The sequence below is a fragment of the Nicotiana tabacum genome, chromosome 17 (genome assembly GCF_000715075.1).
Source record: "Nicotiana tabacum cultivar K326 chromosome 17, ASM71507v2, whole genome shotgun sequence".
Classification (NCBI taxonomy): domain Eukaryota; kingdom Viridiplantae; phylum Streptophyta; class Magnoliopsida; order Solanales; family Solanaceae; genus Nicotiana; species Nicotiana tabacum.
This window is the reverse complement of record NC_134096.1, coordinates 94,206,715-94,226,185: the sequence shown is the minus strand read 5'-3', so window position 1 is coordinate 94,226,185 and position 19,471 is coordinate 94,206,715. Positions and strand designations below refer to the sequence as shown.

The following is a 19,471-nucleotide window of genomic DNA, read 5'->3' as shown; positions in this document are numbered from 1 at the left end:
TGAAAAATTCGAGCGGAAAATCTCAACTTGCAACCTCAATTGACTTCTATACTTCTACCTACTTTTACTTTTACTTTTTAATTCTATACTTCTACTTTTCCTATTTTTTATTCAAATCCGAAATTTTTTTTAAAAAAAATAATTTTTTTAAAAAAAATAATAAGTTTTTTCGGGTTTTTAATTTATTTTATTTTAAAATAAAGATAAAAATAAAAATAATATTAATAGTAATAATTGACCTTTTAAATTATTTTTAATTTTTACCCTATATTTAAAAAATATCACAAAGCTAAAACATATATATTAAATTTCTAAAAATATATACACAGTAGAAGGTGATAAAAATTCAAATATAGTCAAAAATTAGGTGCTCAAAATAGCCTTTCAGAACGGGCTGAGCAGAGATGTTCAAGGGTAACTAGAAAAATGTTGAGTCGATTGATGATGTATCCTCCAACCACTTGAGACGAAATCCACAATGCTTATTGTGCCGAGGTCCGAGGAAATGAGGACGGCCTCAATGGGCCGACTCACCGACTAACCTCGGTGCAAGTTGAATCCAAAAAAGATCGAAGAGACAGGACCAGGAGAGTTCATCCAATTCCGCGACCTAACAGGGAACGACATCAACCATATATCAGGACGGTCGATGTACCCTCCCACCGCTACGAAGAAGGCCCGCCCAGGCTAAGGACGGGAATTCATCGGAACGAAAGAGGTATGCCTCTCTTATTATCTACTCACAATTTTTGTGTGTCACCTATAGAGATTGTCTACGCTCTGGAGAAACTCGAACCAAAAGTGTAATGGCCACCAAAGATGAGATCAGACCCGAACACCAAAAAGTCTGACGCCCTCTATGAGTACCACCAGGAACGTGGGCACAAAAGAGAAGATTGCATTGCCCTCAGACAAGAAGTCGTAAATATGTTATGGCTGGGGCACCTCAAAGAACTGTTAAGCGATAAGAGGAGGACCAACTTGGCCAGAGGACGTAAACATCACGGCCGCCAAAGCCGTCATCACCAGCTCGTACCATCAACATGATCATCAGCGGCGGCGATGACACCTCTATCAACAGCGTGAAGTTCACCACTACCCACAAACTCAAGCGATCTATCACCCGCGAACGGTACGACGAACTCAAAGAAAGTACTATCTTTGACAAGTCGGATGCCGACGGTTTGACCTTTTCTCATAATGACGCCCTCGTTATTACTTTACAAAATTTAGATACCAATGTTAAACGCATTATGGTAGATGACGGAAGCGGGGTGTGCATTATCCATCCCCGAGAACTTACCCAAATGAAACTCGAAGATATGATAGTGTTGCATTGCATCACGCTAACTGGTTTTAATAATGCAGTTGAACGGACATCCGGGAAAATTACACTTCTTGTTTTGGCCAGCGGCGTAACACTGGGACAACGTTCCACATCATGGACCAGGCCACTGCATACAACGCCACAGTGGGACAACCGTGGATAGATCCCATGAAAATCGTCCCCTCCAACTTATACCAAGTTATTAAATTTCCAACTCCATGGGGGATATTTAGTATACGCGGAGAACAGCGCACATTCCGGAAATGCTACCGCATTGCCTTAGACAACACGGCCACCCAACAGAGAAAAGATAAATAAAAAGAGGTACAGAAATTAACAGGGTCGAGGTCGGAGCAAGATGAGACAAAGGACGTCATCAAGGATCCCGACACGGTCGAAGCTGCTGGATTGACCATAGAAGACCTCGACCCCGTTTAATTGGACCTCAACGATCATAACAAGAAGGCCTATATTGGCTGCAAACTTCGAGAACCAAATAAATTCCGTCAATTCTTAACAGCTAACGCAGATATGTTTGCTTTCAGCCATGCAGATATACCGGGTATCCCAAAGGAAATCGCCAAGAACAAATTAAATATCGACCCATTCCACCTCCCAGTGAGACAGGTCAGACGTAAACTCAACCCCGTTATCAACGATGCAGTCCACGAGGAGGTGGAACTATTAGAAAATGGTTCCATCAGGGTGTCGAAGTACCCCAAGTGGGTCGCCAACGTAGTGATGGTCAAAAAGAAGAATGGAAAATGGCGGATGTGCGTGGATTTCACAGATATGAAAAAGGCATATCCGAAGAATTCATTCCCATTGCCTCCTATTGACCAACTCATCGACGCAACGGCCGAGCATGAGCTACTAAGTTTCTAGGACGCTTACTGAGGCTATAGTCAGATCCTCATGGAAGAAGAAGATTTGGAAAAGACCACGTTCATCACCCACCAAGGAACATATTGCTATAGGGTCATGCCTTTTGGACTAAAGAACGCAAGGGATACTTATCAAAAGTTGGTAACAAAGATGTTCAAAGACCAGCTCGGCAAAACAATGGAAGTATATATAGACAACATGCTGGTCAAGTTCATAAGGGGAGAAGATCACATCGATCATTTGAAAGAAACTTTCGACATACTCAGACGGTACGGAATGAAGTTGTACCTGGAGAAATACATGTTCGGTGTAGCCTTGGGAAAGTTGTTGGGTTTTCTGGTATCGCAACAAGAGATCGAGGTCAACCCAGACCAAATCAAAGCCATTAAGGGGATACCAGAACTCTTGACTACCAAAAAATAGGTCCAAAGATTGACTGGTCGCATCGCCGCCCTATCAAGGTTCATCTCGCGGTCGTCGGATAGGTGCCATAAATTCTTTGGTGTACTCAAGAAAGACAACGGCCTTGAATGGACTTCCAAGTGCGTCCAAGCTCTGCGAGAACTAAAGGCATACCTGTCATCGCCGCCCTTGCTTTCTAAACCCGAGCCGAGGAAGTGTCTCCTCGTCTATCTGGCTGTATCCGAGGTAGTTGTAAGCGTAGTCTTAATTCGAGAAGGCTGTATCCACACCTCGAAAAATTATCTCTGGCCTTTGTCGTAGCTTCACAGAAGCTTAGACCCTATTTCCAATGCCACCTCATCTCGATCGTTACGACTTTTCCCTTAAGGAGAATTTTGCATAAACCCAAGCTATCGGGAAGGCTGGCCAAATGGGCCATCGAGCTCGGCGAGCATGATATCACATACCAGCCGCGAATTGTGATAAAATTGTAAGTGCTCGCCGACTTCAGTACGAAAATAATGCCCGAGGTCGAAGAGGAAGCCGCCCAAGCTTCCCTCCAAACATGAGACCTATGGGTCCTATACATCAATGGCGCATCTAATGCATCAGGGTCCGGACTGGGACTCGTACTCGAAGCCCCGACAGGCGAAGTAATTCGCCAGTCCATAAGGTGCCCGGATATGACTAACAATGAGGCAGAGTACAAGGCCGTAATTACAAGTTTAAGGTTAGCACTCAAATACCGAGCGAGACGGTTGAAACTGCGTTGCGATTCCCAGCTCATAGTCAACCAAGTCACAAGGACTTTTCAAATCAAAGAACAAAGATTGCAAAAATACCAGACCGAAATCGGCAAGCTATTGCCTGAGTTCGACGAATGTCAGCTCTACCAAATCCCGCGAGCACTAAATACCGAGGCAGATAGCCTCACCAAACTAGCCGCAACTACCAAAAGCATCATGCCCGAAGATAAAAATATGGTCCATCTCCTCAACTCATCACTAGAACAAGTCGAGGTAAGAACCATAAACTTAACTTGGGACTGGCTCAATCGTATTATCACATACTTGCAGGACGGCACACTCTATGGCAATAAAAAAGAGGCCAAGAAACTAAGAATGAAAGCGGCTAGATATAGTATCCTCCACAACGACCTGTACAAGAGGACTTACGGCGGCCCTCTGGCGAAGTGCTTGGGCCCAAACCAAACTCAGCGCGTCCTCGAAGAAGTCCACGAAGGCCATTGCGGTGCTCAGCCCGACAATCGAGCACTGGTTAGATGCCTCATACAGGCGGGATATTATTGGCCCATCATGAAAATGATGTCGCAGACTTCGTGAGGAGATGCGAGCAGTGCTAAAAGTGTGCCCCAATGATTCACCAAGCAGGCGAACATCTCCACTCGGTCACCTCACCTTGGTCATTCATCAAATAGGGAATGGTCATCGCGGGCCCCCTCCCAGCAGGGCGAGGTAACGTACGATTCCTTTTGGTTTTAACAGACTATTCTCTAAGTGGATGGAAGCAGGAGCATCCGCCCAAATACGGGAACATGAGGTAATCACCTTTATATGGAGAAACATTATCAGCCGGTTCGGCCTTCCCAAAGAAATCAGATGTGATAATAGACCCCAGTTCACAGGAAAAAAACCCGTCGAATTCTTCGAGAAATGACATATCAAGAGGATACTCACTACAACAAAAAAGCCTTTTAGCGGCAATAAAAATAAGATGTAGCGGCAATAAAAATAAGTTTTAGCGCCAATAACAATAGCCGTTAATGCTTTTACCGGCAATTACATATTGGCCGTTGTAGCCGACGAAGGTTTTAGCGGCCATTAGAACGAGTACCGGTAAAGAACCCTTTTATGGCCGGTAAAAGTTAATCAGTTTTAGTGGCAGTTATTACTGGCAATTTAAATGGCCGCTAAAAATGCTCCACATTTTCTTAGATCATACATTTTGGGGCTTTTCTTATTGCCGCTTAAAAATTTATTTAATTGTTGGTAAATAAAATACTTTTAGCGGCAAATACAATGGCCATTAAACTTTATATCAATTTACCTTTATCCTGGATTCTCATGTAGCCTTTAAATTTTTGTTTTGTCGCCAATACAGGAGGACAGTTTAACGACTTTTTTTTATCGCTGGTAAAATTAGAAAAAAACTGTTTCTAATATTTTTGTTGCTATGCCTGCCTAGTTACATTAGAAAATACCAATAGTAATCATTTGAAAAAATAATACTCTTCATATAATCCACAACAAACAAAAATAAATATTAATTCATAAATTCAAAGTGTCAACTTAACAAAAATGCTAATATATTTGAATCTAAATAGTATTATTTTGAATCTAATAAATTGTGCTATCAAATAACTATAACAAGACAATAAAAGACATAAAAGATTCTTCAATTCTTGATCACAATGAAGTCTTGTCACATGCTAAGTTTTTAAACACCATAATGTATATCCTGAAATAATAAAATAAAATGAAATCAAATAAACCACCACATATGAAGTTCATCAATAATCAATAAAACAACTATGTAACATTTACAAACTCATGCTAGCATATCAAGGTATGCTACTACAAAATTCAATCAAAACTAATTGCACAAAAACGTCTGTTCTATGAAACATACGCTAAAATTTTGCGATAGTGTATTTTGTTCAAAAATAAATTTTTACTGGAAGAACAAAAAGCTAAGTAGCATCAGCTCAGAATCAACTTTATTCTAATCTTCATATGGTAATTTTATGCCTATTTCAACTAGATGGATTATCATTGAATAATTTTCATTCCGTAGTAAAATTAATCCATCCATTCTCAGTAGGAAGTTAAGAGGAGGACTAAAACTCTATATATTTCACAACATCAATAATTAATGTGACAGTTAAGGAGACATTAGATTTGAAAGTCAAAATCACATACTTTCATTAATTCTCAGGGTTCGATTACACGATGAAGAAATCTCTAAGTCATAGTCACATATATAACACCATTAAAAAGAAATGTAAAACATACCTGCCATATTTTGTCTTCTACTGCTTCAACTGATGCAGCTCCTTTTTATCTCTTGTGCTAGCATCTCGACATGTCCGAAGATGGATTAGTAACTGCACACATTTAATTTTTTTACTATTAGCCCGAAATTGATAAACATAAATGTCCGACAACCATTCCCACATGCAGAAATAATTTAAAGATTCATAAAACTTCACATTATATCAAATATGCATTCTGGAGACAAGAAAACTTGACTTTAAATTGAATAAGAGTTACAGATCACATTGGGATAGTTGTATACCATCCAATTACATAGCACCAACTACACTAAGAATGAGAACATCAAGCATTACAATCCAACTTCACAAAAAGCTTCTAGAAATGAAATAGAAAAATAGATGGCACAAACCAAAAAGCACTCTATTGTTACAAAATCACCCATTGAAGGATTTCTTGAATCATGTCTTGGGAATTTGTTGGGAGCTTTTATCACTAATTGGAATGTAAAAGAAAGGCCATCGTGTTTAGACCTTAAATCTATATAATAGTTGTTACTGATCAGCATAACCATTTACAAAGATAATACACCAACTCCATCCTGCATCTTCATGTTAAAATTTTACTTTAAAAAGCGTCATCTTCAAATAAGCTAAAAGAATACCTATGAGACTATCGTAAGGAAAAAGTTCAGGAAACTATCTTTTATGCTTAATCCTGATATGAGCAAGTGGTTGAAGGATCAAATGAACATGTTTCAAAAGGATGAAACTTGATATCTAATAAGAACAAGAAATCATCATCTATTTGATCCAAATCAAATATAATCCTACTAGCCTATTTCATAAGGTGATTAGATAAGCATGCTCCGACAACTTCTTTACAGCAGCTAATTATTGCAATAGTGATGCTTCTATAGAACATAATTGAAACATAACTCAAGAAATTCTTGTCACTGCATTAATGCTCCTCTTGAAATAAAATTGCATGCCATCTAGTTGTTGAATCTTGGCAAAATACATAAAACCCCCATTAAACTTGTCCAAAAAATATGTTTGAACACTTAAACTAAACGGGTATTCTTTTACCCCCTAAACACATCTGAAGTGAATTATTTTCCTCCTTAACAGCTAATATGGCAAAAAAAATAGAAAGAAAACAAATTAAAAGCGCGTAAATAACAAAAAATAATAAATAAAAAAAGTGGCCCCCTCTTGTTTCTCCTTCTTCCTCACCCCACGTCCCTTTCTTCTTCACATACAGTGCAGTAAACTATTGAAGATTTAATCCAACTCGAAACCACTCAAATCCTTCACCAAATTGCACCAAATTTCAGATACAGACTCTATAAATTGCACCTAACAAAATTCAGCAACACCTAACCACTACCACCATTGCCATGGCCATCTCTGAAACCTCCACTTCCTCGACCACCTTATAAACCCACTCCAAAATTTTCTTCCACTATTTTTTACTTCTGAAAGCACATTTCTTCCTCTTATATGTAACACCACCGAAGTATGAATCAACCAATTCAAGTCCCCCTAATGCTTGATGATAAAAGTTTATTTTGATAAAAAAATTAAAATTCAACCAGCCACCATTGAAGGAATGGTGTTTCGCTTTAGTCAAGAAACATAGCTAGACTCAAAACAAAAAGCCAACTTCAAATTAGGTATTACTTATATTTCTCTTCGACCTTAATTTTTTGGCCCATTTATGTCAATTTTTGACTCGCACTTGCCATTTTGATGCAAGGAAGAAATCACCATCAACCTCATTATAGGTACTGTTGTAAAATATTATGGTGGAATTTATCTCATAGATATGGGAAAATGTTAATTATGGTTTTGGTGAAGATGGAGGGGGACAATTGTCACGATCCAATTTAATCTATAGGTCGTGATGGCACCCAACATAACAGCTAGGCCAGCCAACTAGTGAATTAAATATATATTAATTTCTTAAACAATTATCCGAGTAATTAAGAGAATATGAAAGATCTGATTAATTAAAATCCAAGAAAATAATTAAATCCAAAATTCTACTAGTGTGTGTGCCAAGACCTGGTGTCACAAGTGTATGAACATCTAGTAGATTATACAAAAATTTTAAATATTATCTGAAATAAAATAGACATAATACAAATACAAGGAGAGGCATTAGTTGCTACAGAATGACTCGGAAAGGCAGATCACCACTAAACCTCGGGATAACGTGGGTACGCGCCGGTAGGTCCACCTATAGCACCTATCTCAGGTCCTACACAAAAAGTGCAGCAAGCGTAGCATGAGTACGTAAACAACGTGTACCCAGTAAGTATTAGGGCTAATCTCGAATAAGTAGTGACGGGAGGTCAACTTTGACACTCACTATGGGTCAATAATATTAAAAATAGAAACATTTAATTAAACATGATTTATATGAACAACAATAATTTCCTTAACAAGCAGAATCAATTAATTCTTTCAATTTCAATAATTTTTAATTTATCAATTAGCTTCACAAGTTGCAATAGAATGTCAAGGTATCATGTAATTATTATTATTAGGCACGATTTCTGCCGAGGTCATTCGACCCGGTCCAGAGTGTCGTGTACACTGCTGAGGTACGTCCTGCACGATCCATAAATGCATCTATACTGCCGAGGCGTTCGGCTCGCTCCACAAGAAAGGAGGACATTTTCTTATGAACCTCTGAAATGAGAAGTCATTATTATAAGGCTAACATACAAGGATGTACAATTTCTATTAACAGTTAAATAATTTGTACAAAAATTCAAGTAGACGAAATTTCAGTCTTTTACTATCTCTTCTAACAATTCACAATATAATTCCAGTACTTTAATTAAATACAAGATGCAATTATCACAAGTAATTCATGATTTGAGTCCTAAACTACCCGGATATCGCATAATTAGTAGCTACGCACGGACTCTCGTCACCTCGTGCGTACGTAGCCCCCACAATTAGCAACAATTATTACTTTAAATCACCTATGTGGTAAATTCCCTCTTACAAGGTTAGACAAGAGACTTACCCCGTCTCAAAGTCCACTTTCCGATCACAATGTCGCGTTAAAGTCTCAATCCAATGCCGAAAAATCCAAAACTATCCAAATGTTATACAAAATAATTAATACATGCTCAATGATTCGAAACTAGACTATTAAATTAATTACCCAACCCAAAATGGTAAAATTCCTAAAATTCACCTCGGGCCCACGTGCCCGGATTTCGAAAATATTCGGAGGAAATCGTTACCCATAATCTCAAGAACTCAAATATACGATTTACATCTAATTCCATAACCATTTTTGTGGTTAAAATCTCATTTTTATAAAAATCTAGGTTTTTTATCTAAACCCTTGATTTTCACGATTTACAAGTTATAATCTACCCATAATTTATGTATTTAACTCAAAGTGTGTAGAATTAACTTACCTTAAAGTTGCTAGTTGAAATCTCCTCCCAAAAAGCTCCAAATCGCCCAAGAATGGAGAAAATGGGCTCAAAATATGCAACTCCCGACTTAAATGAAGGTTCTGCCTTCTGTGATTTTCGCACCTGCGAAGGTGTAACCGCACTTGCGAAAAATTCCTCGCAGGTGCGAGATTCCCTCTCCTGGCCAAACTCCGCATATGCAGCCTCAGGACCGCTTTTGCGCGTCCACTTATGCGGCGATGCCCTTCGCACCTGCGCCCTTTCCGCTTCTGCGAGCAAAATGTCGCATCTGCGATTCTCTCACCTGCGACAGCCCAAGCGCAGGTGCGATTGCAGCAGAAGCTGGAAGCTTCAGTTGCTGCTCCAAATTCTAAAATTGGTCTGAGCCTCGTCCGGTTGACACCCGAGGTCCCGGGTGCCCCGCCCGAACATACCAACAAGTTTGAAATCATAAAACGGACTCGCTCGAACTCTCGGAACGTGTAAAACAACATCAAAACTAAGAATCATACCTCAAACCAAATTGATTCAACTTAGAATTTTCAAATTTTTCAAACTTACTCCGAACGCGCCGAAATATACTTATACCACTCGGAATGACACCAAATTTTGTGTGCAAGTCTTAAATCACCATACGGAACTATCTCCATGCTCGGAATTCCAAACGGACCTCGATTACTCCAAAACCTACTCCAAAACAAATTTAAAGAGCCTTCAACCTTCAAATAGCTAGTTTTCACTATTAAGCGCCAAAATGCTCCCGGTTTGTCCAAAACCCGATTCGAACATATACCCAAGTCCAAAATCACCATACGAACCTATTGGAACCGCCAAATCCCGATTTCGAGGTCGTTTTCCAAAAATATTGACCGAAATCAAACTTGACCTTTTAAAGCCAAACTAAGGAACTAAGTGTTCCGATTTCAACCCGAACACTTCTAAATCCCGAACCAACCATCCCCGCAAGTTATAACTAGTAAAAGAGCATACGGGGAGTCTTATTTAGAGGAACGGGGTTCTAACAGTCAAAACGACTGGTTGAGTCGTTACAATAATGGTGGAGAGGTGCTTGAATGTTGAAACTATCTTCTATCATCTTATTGGTAGTATTACCATTGGCCTTGACCAAAGGAACTATTCCATGTTATACATAATCAAAGAATTTGAAAAGATAAAGAAACATAACATGCAATGAATAAAAGTGACTTACGTTGCTTGAAAAATTAGGCCATTTGCAAGTGAAAACATGCTCCAATAGCCAAGATTCAAAATCGATTATTGCGCATAATCTGCAATTGTAAATTATTAATTAAATTCAAACAAAGAATGATGTAGTTCGCTTGTTCTACAGCCGACCTAATTAATTGGCATAGTACCGAGTCATATGAGATGTGCTCTTAAAGAATCATTTGAATTAGAACATCAACCTTACCCTAATTCTAGGGCAATAAATTAGGATGATAATCAAATAAAACTTCAAAATTAGCTTACTCTATTGTACATCATTCTATTGACCATTGTTATTGATTTCACTAATATCCTGTGTCAGCTCTGTATGATTACAAAGCCAAGATATAATAAATTAGATAAACTGCCAAACATAAATTAAATTTGCTAGATAGTTTAGAAGCAACTAGTAGAAAAGAAGGACGATATTGTACAATAGATATTCTGTATTTTGAAGAATGCCAGTATGTTTGCCACCAAACCTAGAAAAATAGACATCACCCTTTGTTGTAAACTAAGGCAGTCTCTATTACCCAAAAAGAAATAGATTTTGGATTCCAAACCCTCACTTGTTGACTCTGTCCAATTCTCAGAATATTGGGAGACCTTCAGCACGTATCCAAAAGTTTAACTTACTACAAATTGCACTGAATTAATTACTCAAATTGATTATCAAATTTCAACCTAGTAATTTGAATCAAACATCGAGAAGAAAATCCAACCTCATGAGATTCGTCTTTTAAACTCAAACACTGTATAAAAACTTGAGAATTGTAAAAATGAAAAATCAACAACTGACCTGAAACAAGTAGATTGAAGTAAATCAGATCTTTGGGAAGAGATGAAAATAACTACGGAGCAATTTAAATCCATAGCGGACTTCCGACGAGCGAAGAAGATCTACCATTTTTCTCTAAGTATTTCAAGCCCGGTCGTTCTGGGTTTTTGCGGAGAGAGGCGACATAGCGATGTGGAGAGATGGAGTGTAGACGCCAAGAGAGATGCATTCTATGAGGGCTCTTAAATGATGTATTCACGATATGATAGAAAAAAACACAATATCTATTTGATGCAAAAATAAAAATTAAAGGAGGGAAGCGAAATAAATTGGAGGGAAAATAGATTAATAAAGAATCTTTCTAAGAAATTGCTAGTTTTTACCGGCCACTTTTGTTAATTGCCAGTAAAAATATAGTTTTCATGGCCAAAGTTCATTTGCCAGTAAAAGTTTAAGTGCAGGTAATAATTTGCCGACTATATATTTATCGCTGTTATAAAAATAATTATATTGTGTATGTCCATTTATTACTCCGCAATAGATAATCTTCTACACTTAGTACTCTGTTGAAGTTTATCTACAAGCAGCTGATGCAGTTGGTTGCAAGCAGCTCAATGAAATGATTTACAGCAACTTCTTATTAAACAGGCAGGTTGCAAGCAGCTCATGCAGACAGTTTACAAGCAACTAAAGAAAAGCCTTGCAGCTGCTTCCTGAAAAGTCTCGCAGCTGCTTCTTTTCTTCTATAAATAGAGGAGTTTTCAATTCATTATGTAGATAAGTTTGAAGTTTGAATAATGTATCAGTTTCTCTCTATACTTGTCTTTATTTTACTGTCTTTATTTTATAACACGCTATCAGCACGAGACTCTGCCATCTCGAGAAAATACTTTGAAAGTATCATAGGTACGAACTTTCTTTTTCTAAATAATGTCAAATCTTTCTAAACTTGAGTTTGTAGCCCTCGATATATCGGGCAAAAGCTACATGTCTTGGGTGCTTGATGCCGAAATTCATCTTGATGCGATGGGTCTGGCAGACACCATCAAAGATAAAAATCAGGCATCAAACCAAGACCGTGCCAAACCAATGATATTCCTACGCCATCACCTTGATGATGGCCTGAAAATGGAATATCTTACTGTTAAAGATCCAGTCATACTGTGGAATAATTTGAAAGATAGATATGACCACCTGAAGATGGTCGTTCTTCCACAGGCACGTTATGATTGGACTCATCTAAGGCTACAAGATTTTAAATCTATCAGTGAGTATAATTTTGCTATGTTCAGAATTATTTCCCAATTGAAACAATGTGGTGACAATATTACTCATCATGATATGTTGGAGAAAACTTTCACCACTTTTCATGCTTCGAATATGCTCCTGCAGCAGCAATATCGAGAGATGGGATTCAAAAAGTATTCTGAACTTATCTCACATCTTCTTGTAGCTGAGCAACATAATGGGCTATTAATAAAAAATCATGAAAGCCGACCTACTGGTTCTTGTCCATTCCTTGAAGTGAATGAGACGAACTTCCACTAAGCTAAGCGTGGAAGGGGACGTGGCCCCAGTCGTGGTCATGGCCGTGGTCGGGGAGAAAACTCTAATCGTGGTAATAACAATGCACCAAAGAACCCTCCTCACCACCAGCAGTAGAAAAAGAAGGAACAAAAGCATGAAGCGGTGCAAGCAGCAAAGCCAGAAAATGCATGCTATATATGTAGAGGAAAAGGGCACTAGTCACGTACATGTCGTATACCAAAGCACCTGGTTGAGCTGTATTAAGCCTCCCTGAAGAAGACAGAGAAAAATGTTGAAGCAAATTTTATTTTTGAAGATAATTTAGACTTCATGCATTTGGATGTAGCTGATTACTTTGCACTCCCAGAAAGAGAAACAAGTCATGTGATCGGTGATGAATCTGTAGAGATGTAAATATTTTAATTTTTGTTGTTTGTAGTAGATAGTATGGTTATGTAATAGTTGTACATAAATAAAAGTTATGCTTTGATAATGATGTTTACTATCATATTTATTTTGTTTATGCATTTTGAAAAATATGGATAATTCTCAAATTATGTTTGGATTAAAGACCAATCATGAAGATATTTGTGTAATTGATAGTGGAACAACTCATGTCATATTCAATTATTAGAAATACTTTTCTTATTTGCATAAGGAAAAAGCAAATGTTTCTACAATTTCTGGTAATATAAGTTTGATTGAAGGCTCCGGAAGACCTACTGTATTTCTGTCTAAGGGAACAAAATTTATTATAGACAATGCATTATTCTCCTCCAAGTCCCGAAGAAACTTGTTGAGTTTTATGGATATCCGCCGAAATGGGTATCATGTTGAGACGATAGATGAAATGAACGTGGAATATCTTTGCATTACAAAGAATATTTCTGGCCAGAAATGCATTGTAGAAAAGTTACCAACTCTGTCTTCTGGCTTATACTATTCAAAAATTAGTACAGTTGAAGCACGCTCTATCGTAAACCAGAAGTTTGCGGATTAAAATATTTTTGTGCTTTGTCATGGGCCATCCTGGATCAATAATTATAAGACGAATTACTAAAAATTTGAGTGGGCATCCATTAAAGAACCTAAAGATTCTTACAAATAATAAATTTTCTTGTGATGCTTGTTATCAAGACAAAATGATCACTAGACCATCACCAATGAAGGTTGGCATTGAATCTCCTGCCTTTTTAGAACGTATACATGGGGATATATGTGGACCTATTCACCCACCAAGTGGGCTGTTTAGATATTTTATGGTCCTAATAGATGCATCTTCAAGATGGTCTCATGTGTGCCTATTATCATCTCGCAACCTGGCGTTTGCAAAGCTATTAGCCCAAATAATTCGATTAAGGGCACAATTTCCAGATTATCCTATAAAGGCTATTCGCCTTGATAATGCTGGTGAATTCTCATCTCAAGCTTTTGATGATTATTGTCTATCAGTTGGGATAAAAGTTGAACATCCTGTAACTTATGTTCATACTCAAAATGGCCTTGCAGAGTCATTTATTAAACGACTCCAATTGATAGCAAGACCGCTACTTATGAAAACACAATTGCCCACTACTATTTGGGGACATGCTATCTTGCACGCAACATCACTTATCTGTCTCAGACCGACACATTATAATAAATATTCTCCGTCATAATTGGTTTTTGGTCATGAACCAAATATTGTCCATCTACGAATTTTTGGATATGCTGTATATGTGCCAGTAACACCACCACATCGCAATAAGATGGGCCCCCAAAGAAGGTTAGGAATATATATTGTGTTTGAATCACCCTCTATTATTCGCTATCTTGAACCATTGACTGGAGATTTATTTACTGCCCGATTTGCAGATTGTCGATTTGATGAAATAAATTTTCCATAATTAGGGGGAGAGAAAAAGGAAATCAAAAGAGAAATTGTGTGAAAAGTTTCATCATTATCTCACTTTGATCCACGTACCCCTATATGTAATCAGGAGGTCCAGAAGATCATCCATTTACAGAATATAGCAAATCAAATGCCATACGCATTTACTGATTTGAAAAGGATAACTAAGTCACATATCCCTGCAGAGAATGTGCCTATGATGTCCCAGTAGGACCATCTACTAGCATGAGAGCTAGTGAACCTAAAGCACGCATGAAGCGTGGTAGACCTTTGGGTTCTAAGGATCGAAATCCTAGAAAAAGAAAATCGATAAATGATCAAAATGATATTATGAAGGGATCTCCTAAAGAGACCCAAGATTTGATTAGTTCTGAGATTCCTGAAGAAATCAATGAACCCGAGAATCAAGTGAGTGAGGAACTTTTAATAAGTTCTACTGGTGATGGGATTAATTTAAATAGATCTGAAATAGTGGTGGATAATATTTTTGCATATAATGTTGCACTTAACATTATGCAAGATAGTGAACCCCGATCTGTCAAAGAATGTCGACAAAGATCTGATTGGCCAAAATGGCAAGAGTCAATTCAATCGGAATTGAAGTCACTTGCTAAAAGAGAGGTCTTTGGACCAGTAGTCCAAACACCTGCTGGTATAAAGCCAGTTGGTCATAAATGGATTTTTGTGCGAAAAAGGAATGATAAAAATAAAGTTGAAAGATACAAGGCTCACCTTGTTGCACAAGGATTCTCACAACGACCTGGAGTCGATTATGAAGAAACATATTCACCCGTTATGGATGCCATAACATTTCGATATCTCATCAGTTTAGCCTTACGTGAAAGGCTTGAAATACATCTAATGGATGTGGTTACAACTTATCTGTACGGGTCACTTGATAATGAAATTTACATGAAAATCCCTGAAGGATTTAAAATACCTGAAGCATATTCAAAATCTCGGGAAATGTACTCAATCAGATTACAAAGATCTTTGTACGGTTTAAAGCAATCTCGGCGCATGTGGTATAATCGCCTCAGTGAATATTTGCCGAAAGAGGGTTACATAAATGATGTTATTTGTCCATGTATTTTTATAAAGAAAATGGCTTCAGAATTTGTTATACTTCCTGTTTATGTTGATGACATAAATCTTATTGGAACTTCAGAAGAACTCCAAAAGGCAATTGAATATCTTAAGAAAGAATTTGAGATGAAAGATCTGGGAAAGACAAAACTTTGTCTTGGTCTGCAAATTGAACATTTAGCAGACGGGATCTTTATCCATCAATCTGCCTATACATAAAGGGTCTTAAAACCCTTTTACATGGACAAAACGCACCCATTGAGTACACCAATAGTTGTTCGATCACTTGAAGTGAATAAAGATTTGTTCCGACCTCCAGAAGAGGATGAGGAACTCCGTGGTCCCGAAGTACCCTATCTCAGTGCAATTGGTGCACTAATGTATCTTGCTAATGCTACAAGGCCTGACATAGCATTTTCTGTTAATTTACTAGCAAGATATAGTTCTTCTCCTACACGGAGACATTGGAACGGGATTAAGCATATATTACGATATTTAAAAGGAACTCTTGATATGGGTTTGTTTTATGCTAACAAAGATAATGCAGATCTTGTTGGTTATGCAGATGCAGGTTATTTATCTGATCCCCATAAAGCTAGATCTCAAACCGGGTACATTTTTACATGTGGAGGTACTATCATATCATGGCTCTCCACAAAGCAATCTATTGTTGCTACTTCTTCAAATCATGCTGAAATAATAGCTGTTCATGAAGCAAGAAGGGAATGTGTATGGTTGAGATCAATAATTCATTTTATTCGAGAAAAATATGGTTTGGAATGTGAGAAAAGACCCACAATTTATACGAAGACAATGTTGCATGCATAGCCCAATTGAAGGGGGGATTTATAAAAGGAGATAGAACGAAGCACATTTCACCAAGATTATTCTACACACGTGATCTTCAGAAAAATGGTGACATTGATGTGCAACAAATCCGTTCAAGTGACAATCCGGCAGATTTATTCACTAAAACTTTACCAACATCAACTTTTGAGAAGATGGTATACAAGATTGGAATGCGGAGACTTAAATATTTAAAACAAGGTTTTCATCAGGGGGAGTAAAATATGCGATGTACTCTTTTTTCCTTACTAAGGTTTTTTCCCACAGGGTTTTTCCTTATAAGGTTTTTAATGAGGCAGCTAGCAATGCATATTACTAAATATGTGTACTCTTTTTTCTTCACTAGGATTTTTTCCCACAGGGTTTTTTCCTAGTAAGGTTTTAATGAGGCATATTATCTTTTAATGAACATCCAAGGGAAAGTGTTATGAAAATAATTATATTGTGGATGTCTATTTATTACTCCGCTATAGATAATCTTCCTGAAGAAGATTATCCATTTAGTACTCTGTTGAAATTTATCTACAAGCAGCTGATGCAGGCAGCTTGCAAGCAGCTCAATGAAATAATTTGTAGCAGCTTCTTATTAAACAGGCAGGTTGCAAGCAGCTTATGCAGACAACTTACAAACAACTAAAGAAAAGTCTTGCAGCTGCTTCCTGAAAAACCTCACAGTTGCTTCCTTTCTTCTATAAATAGAGGAGTTTTCAGTTCATTATATACATAAGTTTGAAGTTTGAATAATATATCAGTTTCTCTCTATACTTGTCTTTACTTTACTGTCTTTATTTTATAACAACTGACGCTAAATAATGATCGCCGAAAGCCTTTTTTGTAGTAAGAACTCTCGACCCCATATCACCCCGCGGGTAACGGGCAAGAAGAATCCTCCAATAAGTCAATACTAAACATCATGAAAAAGAAGCTCGAAGAAGCCAAGGGATTGTGGCCAGAAATACTACTAGATTTACTATGTCTATGAGCCTGCAGAACAACTCCGAAAACGAGCACAGGAGAGACGCCATGGAACCCAGCCTAAGATATTCCTATGAAAGCGGCACGAGCAACGATGAAAGCAAAAGGCAAGATCTCGACGAGATAGACGAACAGAGAGACATGGCCTACATAAGAATGGTCACCCAAAAACAACAAGCAGAGCACTATTACAATAAGAAAGAAAAAGTTCAGCCGCTTAAATTCGGGGACTACGTACTAAAAGCCAAAACTCTAGCGAGCAAAGATCCCCGAGAAGGGAAGCTGGGAACGAACTGGGACGGTCCGTACAAAATCACAGCAAAAGCAAATAAGGGTTCGTTCCAACTAGAGACAATGGAAGGAAAGCTACTACCAAACAACAGAGATATCAGCCACCTCAAATACTTCAACTTCTGAGAGAAAAAGCGCCCCCAAGCCGTAATCTTTTTCTCCTCACTTGAGTTTTGTCCCATTTGGGTTTTCTCAAGGAGGTTTTTAACGAGGTGACGAAGGGAACGCTTCGAGCCAAAGTATGCGAAGGCAGAGTCATGATTACTATTTCATTGCCCAACCTCTTAATACTCTCCATGTCAACCAATGAAGGGACTAGAACGCCAGCCAATACCCAAAAATCTAAATTTCTCCGAGTATGTTATCAAAGCAACAATGTCAAAGCAATAAGAAATTTACACTTATCAACATACCTCTTCCATGTTAAGGGTACGTTCGACCTCGCTCGAACAAACACCTAACGGCCCTCGGCCGCAATACTCATGAAAGGTTACGTTCGACCCCACTCGAATAAACACCTATCGGCTCTATCTAATGAAAGGTTACATTCGACCCCGCTCGAACAAACACCTACCGTTCCTCGGCCGCAATCTAAAGAAAGGTTACATTCGACCCCGTTCAAGCAAACATCTACCGGCCCTTGGCACGCTTTAATAAAAGGTTATGATCGACCCCGCTCGAACAAACACCTATTGACCCTCGACCGCAATCTAATGAAAGGTTACATTTGACCCCGCTCGAACAAACACCTATTAGTCCTCAGCCGCAATCTAAGGAAAGGTTACGTTCGACCCCGTTCGAGAAAACATCTATCAATCCTCGGCCACGTTTTAATAAAAGGTTATGATCGACCCCGCTCGAACAAACATCTACCGGCCCTCGGTCGTGATTTGAGCAAAGGTCATGATAGATTACGATTAAACAAACACCTATAGGCCCTCGGCCGCATCTCAATACAAAAAATAGAAAAAGGAAAAATAACGCATAATCGGCTCCAACGCCATGGCCAGCTAAAAGACAACACCAACGAAGGAAAGAGCGAAACAGACAAATAATAGAAGGAAGAAACATACAAGTACAGAAAGTAAACCACAGGAAGGGAAGAAGATGCAGAGAACAACTTTGATATTTCATACTTAAACATTTTACAAAGGCCCATGAAGACGCCGACAAAAATACACAAAAAGTTACAAGGTAAAAATAAAACTACTAATCGCTACCATCACGATCTTCAGTGCCTTCACCACCTTGGCCATTGATGCCCTCACCATCTTGGTCGCCCTCACCATATCTGTCTTCGCCCTCGGGATAAGCGATATCGTACTAGGCGTCCTCTTCAAGCCGATCTATGCCCTCATCGTCCCCCTCATCGGCCTCAGGTGTAGCGAGATCATACCCGCAAGGGACTCAAGCTTCACGAGCCTTAACACGAACACCTTCGAGAGCAGCCTATGAGACGGATAAAAACCTCGGAAGACATCCAAGTGAGCCTTGGCGTGAATCTATTCCTCATATAATTCTCAAGGAACGTTGGGAAAATATGAAGTACGAGAAGAAGATGGTAGTGCAAGTAGTTGGGCCTTCTCAGCTTCCAAAGCGGCCACCCGATCATGAAGGATGGAGTTATCCTTCTCCAGCTCTCCTCTCCTCTCTTCTAGTCGATCTTCTTTAGCTTTGGTCGTAGACTGGTCATTCTCCCGCTCGGCCTGGAGGGCCCTATTCGCCAACTCAAGCATCTCCAATTTCCTCCGAGCATCCAAATGGGAAGATTTCGCCTTCTCAA

The 19,471-nt window shown here is 38.5% G+C and overlaps 1 long non-coding RNA gene across 1 annotated transcript; it reads right to left on the bottom strand.

The window, feature by feature from the left end:
• Window positions 1-4,832: 4,832 nt before the first annotated feature.
• LOC107827287 (uncharacterized) lies at window positions 4,833-11,305 on the bottom strand. Its single transcript, XR_001657490.2, has 4 exons — window positions 11,094-11,305; window positions 10,278-10,356; window positions 5,647-5,738; window positions 4,833-5,092 (listed from the first exon to the last, which is right to left on the bottom strand). It is a non-coding gene; the product is annotated as an uncharacterized LOC107827287 (long non-coding RNA).
• Window positions 11,306-19,471: the final 8,166 nt, after the last annotated feature.